Source organism: Eschscholzia californica, unplaced genomic scaffold (genome assembly GCF_041429995.1).
Source record: "Eschscholzia californica isolate CP2 unplaced genomic scaffold, dmEscCali1.0.p SCAF_6, whole genome shotgun sequence".
Taxonomy (NCBI): domain Eukaryota; kingdom Viridiplantae; phylum Streptophyta; class Magnoliopsida; order Ranunculales; family Papaveraceae; genus Eschscholzia; species Eschscholzia californica.
Genome location: NW_028238483.1, coordinates 1,061,843 through 1,068,888, shown reverse-complemented (window position 1 = coordinate 1,068,888; position 7,046 = coordinate 1,061,843). Strand labels below are relative to the sequence as shown.

Sequence of the window (7,046 nt, the reverse complement as noted above, 5' to 3'; positions counted from 1 at the left end):
TAGATTGTTAAGATAAATGTTGAAATCATGATATGAAAGGATGTTCTTAAAAAAGTTATTTTGTGTTGTATCTTGTAAACGTGTATTATATGTAGAAGTTTACTTTATAGAGACTTTGGGCTTGCCCTCTCTAGTATTAAATTCTGGTTCCGCCCCTGCATATACTAGTCCACATCAGTCATTAGTATTGAAAACACTGACATATTTTTCTTGTATCCGTCTGAAATCTTGCAACCACAGCCACAACATGAACTAGTACATTACATTCGGAGTGCGACTCTCTCTAAATTTTTCGATTTAATTAGGTTGCTCAAACTCTCTAGGTTTGTATAAGACTAGGTATAACCCGTATCTCCGGCACGGACCTTAGTACGAACATTTTGAGTGCTATGAAGTGACGAGTCTTTTGTCATAAACAAACTATTGCACTAACTCATTTGCAGAGTAGTTTAACAATGTCCTAAGTAAATTAGATAAAACTAAGTTATTGTTAAATGATTTATTTGATTAAAATTTAGAGCCAGTATGTCATAAAAGATTATCAATTCATACTCTTTAATATATATAATAACCTAAATACATTATATTAGATGAGTGTTGTAAAGTGATGGTCACCCTCTTAACCCTTGAAACTTCCCATAATCTCTGTAATGAGAAAAACTATAACATCATATTCGAAATTGGAATGACTGACTTTATTGTCGTGTGTGAAGGTGCACCCACAAAGTCATGGTCATATTGAATTATACTATAACCATTTTTAACAAGCTTTTCTAAATATTTCCGGAATAAGAAACGTTATATTATATAAACATAAAATTTGTTCAAGTTCAGAAGTCAAATGAGAACCTGAAAACCACCCATCTTGACAATCAAAACAGAAGAATTTCAAAATAACAATCTTGGATTCAGAGAAGATAGGAAGAAATGTCAAACATTTGACAATCATGAGGCTTGGTTGTCATCTCGGTATCAGAGTAGACCAAAACTGGTCTTTAAGTATGGTTTCCTAGTATAAAGGAATATGATAGTCCAAGATTGTATCAACCATCCCTCAGAGCCTGGGACAAAGGGTCGAATGGGTTACACTCGTACCTGTGCTCAAGGCCTTCGGTAGGACCATGCTCGTGTAGCTTAAAGTGTGCTCAAGGCCTTCAGGTGGGCGAGACTCGTGTACCTTAGAGTGCTCTAGGCTTTCGAGTGGGCGCACACACCAGTATATAGAACTCCGGTCAACTGAGCTGACCTAGTGAGGTATGATATCGCATTGGCTTCGCCCTAACAGCTTCTAAGCCTCTCTCCCCATAAACATCTTCATGGCGTTGCAAGCGTTAAAATCATACCTTCGATGAAAAGAAGAAAAACAAGGTCAGGGTTTAAATCTGACATGTCTTTATCTAAAATGGTATTCAAATATACCCGAAATCAACGCAAATTAGTCATTTAGACGGATTAGACATCGAGAGTTGGACAATAACTAACACTCTGAATTATGAGTCGAGTCAATTTAAACCTTGAGCCAGATATCAGATCTGACTTAGAGAAAACAAACACTACAGAATTCTGACCGTCCTTAAAACCGTATTTTCTCGTATGTTTTAAATTGATTCATAATATTTCCCATTACAAAACTACAAGAAATACCTTTTAAACAGCTGAGGCGCTCGTGGATATTACATGTAACCCCAGAGGGGAAGAGAGCTTAGAGCCTCTCCTAGAGCATTAACTCCACCACCTTCATGCTAGTTTCTAGTTTTTTCACGGAATCATATATGATTTCTAACAATGAGAACCATGAGACATGAACTAATAAGAGATGAATCATTTTAGCCATTTGAACTTCAAACAATTTCTGATTTCTCCATTTTGAGCAATTTGTGGTTGCAAATTTGGCCCTTCATACAATAGATACTGACGGAGGTTTTTGTCGTGGAGGTACTCGTAGCCATGACTTCATCATATCATATGCTACGAAACCAATTGCAACTGAAGGAACAATCTACACCAAAAGAACCCAACCCGTCAGAAACTTGAAGCTGCTTTTTTTCCTTATTTAAACTCGAAATCAACAAAAAATAGCTCAAGAAGAGGAATCTAAATCTAGTGTTATACCTTCACATATTTGATGCCTAATCCAACAAACAACTGTTTAAATCCTTGATTACGGAAAATGGAGGAAAGTCCTGTCGTTGTGCTCCTATATCCAGTCTCACCTGCAGGATTTGATGGTTGCATACTTTGGACCTGAAAATATCACGAAGAAGATAAATTTCAAGACAGACTGGAAACTCTTAGTACTCTAGAACTAAATAAAATTTTAGAGAAACTAACTTCGTTAGTCTAAATTGCTGTTTGAAGCTTCAAATTAACAAATTTTCAACTATCCCTGAGGGTCTCTTTTTATATTTTGATTTTTTTCTCTTGAGATCAGATACGAGGATGACATTTCGCCCTAAAGTTAAGGTAGTTGATAAGACTACTAAACGCCACACTCGTGATAAATCCTCAAAAAAGACAAGTATGTGCGTCTGGATGAGAGTTCCAAGATCGGAAATAGTTTACAAAGAGGCACAGTTACCAGGAACTTGGAATACCTGCATCTGTCTTCTAATAACGTCTAATGAGTATGTGAAAGTCTGACCAAATAATCCAGCTAAAGCTCCACAAGATAGGCGCATCATTACAGAACGTTGGTGTTCTTCAGGGGCATGCCTCTTGAGTGTTGGACCTGCTCAATGACAGAAAAAGAAAGAATTGTAATTCACTTTACGAATGGATGAAACCATACGAACAATCCATATATATATATATATATATATGACTTATAGTAACTAGTAGTTTGTAATCACAATGAGGAATGAAGTAGTTGCCATCACATTATGACATCCAAAAGAAAGGCAAAAATGAACAGTACATACCTACACCTCGATAGAAAGAACGAACTCCACCCTCTCTGTAAACACTCTGAAAGAGTCTTTTATGCCAGTATATGCAGGCTGTGATTGAAAACCACTTGTACCGTTCCCAAAACTTCCTCTTCTGCCCATGACCTATAAATGTTACACCAAATGATATCCTAGGTAAGTAAGAGAATATAACAGGAAAGACTTCATGATGCAGGCGCATAGGCATGTGGGCCCACGTCCACGCGTGCCCACACCCTATTAAGTCTTAATAGTAGTCTATTTAGTAGAATAGAAGTTACTTTAATTTGATGTTTCTTTATTTTAAAGTTTCTATGTTTGAGTAGTTTATTATTTTAGGAATCCTAGTTTGAGTCTATCTAGGAAGGTTTATTATCTTATAAAAGGGGATCTAGTCTATGTTATTATTCACCTTGAAGAGAAAATCAATTGAAGTTATTAAGAATTTAAGTTTAGTTTATCGTTTTCTTTAATTGTTCTTAGTTTATTTTATTATTCCGCTGCGTCTACATCAAGTGGTATCTAGAGCCATTTTTTTTTAACCAATCACAATGGTTAATTCTACCGTTCCTACTCCAACAATCAAAGAGAAGACACCAACTTTTGCCCCCGAATGGGATAACATCAACAAGAAGTTATCCTCGGTTACAAATTTGGAAGAAGCTTTCGAAAATTACAAGAAGGAAACCATGAAAAAATTCGACAATTACAAGAAGGAAACCATGGAAAAATTCGACAATTACAAGAAGGAAACCATGGAAAAATTCGATCAAGTCAACGATTCAATCCTGAAGCTATCCAAACAATTCGAAGGCATATGTAAGTCTCCCTCTCCTACCACTACTCCTTCTTCTCCTACTTACATTCCAGCTTCATTATCACTTCCAACCACAACACCAACTTCAAATTCCATACTTGGTCAACCTAACATCAACCCTACATCACCACTATCACCGGTTTTCCCACTCATAAACCCCACAACACCACCTTTCTCTTTCCATGATCAACTAACATCAAACAAACCCGATTCATTCTCCCATTTTTCCACTACTAAGCCAAGTACCACCCAACCATACCCTTTTCAAACACCAAGGCCACACTATTCCCCAAACACCACCCAACTCGAAACCCAACCCGACAGCCACCGAACCGAAACTACCCGGCATATCATGGATACACCTATTCGTCAACACTCTCGTGCCATCTCACCACATCTCACGCCCAACCGAGGAACACCCCCTCATCACCACCAACCCGATTATCACCACCCCTCCAATCAACACGATCCGGAAAACGTCAACCACCCAACCCGTGATTTTACGGATAGCTACACCCCTAACCGAACCCGTCTACCCGATTCGGCCCCGAACAGACCCACTCCAAACCGAGACGTGGGTTACCCATTCATCGATAACCAAAACCGTGAAGATCAATTCGAGGCCGAGTACAACCCTTACCAACATGAAGCTCGTCAACCCAACCGATCCAACTATTATGAACCAACTAGATTCAAAAATCGACCAACCTATACGGAACCGAACCATAACGGTTCCATTCAACGTAACCATTATATTCGTCCCTGTCACAAGTATAATGATCCGGATGACTACCACCTAGAGGATGATCACGATTCTACACCACCTTCTTCTAAGTACCGTATTCGTATGGACGTCCCGGCTTATGACGGTTCCATCAACATTGAAAACTTTTTGGATTATATAGCTCGAATGGAAATCTTCTTTGATGTTATGCAGGTTTATGGACAAGAACAGGTTAGATGTGTCACTGGCTATCTTTCAAAAACAGCGTTAACATGGTGGAAACAAGAATCTGAACAACGACGGTTATCTAATCTTCCTCCCATATCCTCGTGGTCTGAACTTAAGCCACTTATGATGGCCCGTTTCCTCCCTCCAGATTATGAAAATCAGTTATGTCTGGAATATCTTCGTTGTCGTCAAGGACGACGTTCAGTTGAGGAATACGCCTCCGAATTTCAGCGTTTAAGTATTCGGCTTAATTTACCCGATACTGAATCCATGAAATTGGAAAAATTTAAGGATGGTCTTCGAGGTGACATTAAGGATCTCGTCAATCTCCGTCCTTTCTCTTCCTTGTCGGAATGTATTAGTGTGGCTCGATCTTTTGAATCGGATTCTAGATCAATTTTCAGGGGAAACTACAATCGTCCTAATTATATTCGACAACCTACTGATGATACTGATCTTTCGAAACAAACCGATGATGGAGCTAAGATTGTTCCCGAAAATCCTTACAAAAAACAACCTCCAGGTAAGTGTTATCGTTGCTTTGAGACAGGTCACTATTCTAATAATTGCCCATTACGCGGTAAGGCAAATTTGGTGGAAAAACAGGATTACTTGGATGAGGAGGCCGACCATGTCAATATTGACCCGGATTCAGGTGACCGTGTTATGTTAGTAACTCGTCGGGTACTTTTTACTCCTCTTGAACATGATCTTTCTCAAAGGAAAAATTTGTTTGTTACACGTGGAACGGTCTTGAACAAGGTTTGTACAATTGTTATTGATAATGGGTGTGTGGAAAATTTGATTTCGTCCAAACTTGTGGCCTACTTGGGTATCCCTACTATCCCTAAACCACAACCTTATCATACTGCTTGGATTCAATCCGGTACTGCAACTCGTGTTGATCGAATGTGTACTTTTTCCCTCTCTTTTGGCTCTTTCTATTTATCTGACATTACTTGTGATGTTACCGATATGGATCTTTGCCATATTATTTTGGGACGTCCTTGGCAGTCGGATGTGGATGCTATTTACAAGGGTCGTTTGAACGTTTATGAATTTCCATGGATGAAGAAGATTATCACATTGTTACCGATTACGAAAGGATCCGATGAGCTAGCTTCCATCATACATTCGGTTCGGGACGAACCTTCTGGGGAACGGGGTGCTGATGCAGGCGCATAGGCGTGTGGGCCCACGTCCACGCGTGCCCACACCCTATTAAGTCTTAATAGTAGTCTATTTAGTAGAATAGAAGTTACTTTAATTTGATGTTTCTTTATTTTAAAGTTTCTATGTTTGAGTAGTTTATTATTTTAGGAATCCTAGTTTGAGTCTATCTAGGAAGGTTTATTATCTTATAAAAGGGGATCTAGTCTATGTTATTATTCACCTTGAAGAGAAAATCAATTGAAGTTATTAAGAATTTAAGTTTAGTTTATCGTTTTCTTTAATTGTTCTTAGTTTATTTTATTATTCCGCTGCGTCTACATCACTTCATAGTTGCTCAGACAAATAGAAATGTTTCCTAAGGTGAGAAGATGAGTTATGCCGATGTGGAATATGATTGTTAAGTTATATTTGACGTTGTTTTTTCTCTTTGCTTCCTAAATTCCGGAATAAATTTATTTCCACGTTGAAGATTTTGCCAAGTAGTTTGGCTCGAACTTGGGCCTAGATTGAAACTCAGGAATTGCATCAATCAAGTAATCTACGAAGACCATATAGATTGAAACACAGAAAAAGACATAGGAATTTCATCAAACAAGTAGTCCCCAAACACCAGAGACCTTAGAACTCAGAAACTTAAACATGTGTTATATCCCCTGTAATAAAACAACAGAAAAACATATTTCAAATGTACGGAGAGAGATGAGAATATAGAACCTAGGACAAAAGAAGGAATCACAGTACCTTGCACCAAAGTGTAGGTAGAGAAATAGAAGATGGAAGAGATGATGGAGGGTAATGGAAATGGATCAATGGAAAAGGAAAAGGTTTTAGCAGGTCACGGTCGAAGACGAAATGATTTGAGTCAATTGTGGTTGTTGGTCACTTGGTCTCTTGGAACAGGTTAGATTAAAATTAGATTAATGGTTGTAGATAAATATGATTAATGATGAAATTAATGGAAAACATCCTAGTCATCCGGAGATACACATGTCATCCCAGTCAATAAACACATGTCGTCCAATTCGGCATTAGGAGCATTTATTTTGTCCCTGTCAGCAAAACAAGTTCGGTTTTGTTATATAGATTTGGAAACCCTATTTCGTAAAGGAAGAAGCCGCATGAACCTTTATGGCAGTACTATTTTACGTTCCTTTAGGTATTTCTCAATCTTAATCTCTAT

At 38.1% G+C, this 7,046-nt stretch overlaps 1 long non-coding RNA gene across 2 annotated transcripts; it reads right to left on the bottom strand.

Moving 5' to 3' along the window:
• Window positions 1–769: 769 nt before the first annotated feature.
• On the bottom strand, window positions 770–3,073 carry LOC147530710 (uncharacterized). 2 transcript variants are annotated; one of them, XR_015227145.1, is made up of 5 exons: window positions 2,877–3,073; window positions 2,595–2,831; window positions 2,214–2,244; window positions 1,645–1,999; window positions 770–1,343 (listed from the first exon to the last, which is right to left on the bottom strand). It is a non-coding gene; the product is annotated as an uncharacterized LOC147530710 (long non-coding RNA). The 2 variants fall into 2 exon arrangements; XR_015227144.1 differs by lacking the exon at window positions 770–1,343 and having other exon boundaries at window positions 1,562–1,999.
• Between the last annotated feature and the right edge of the window lie 3,973 nt (window positions 3,074–7,046).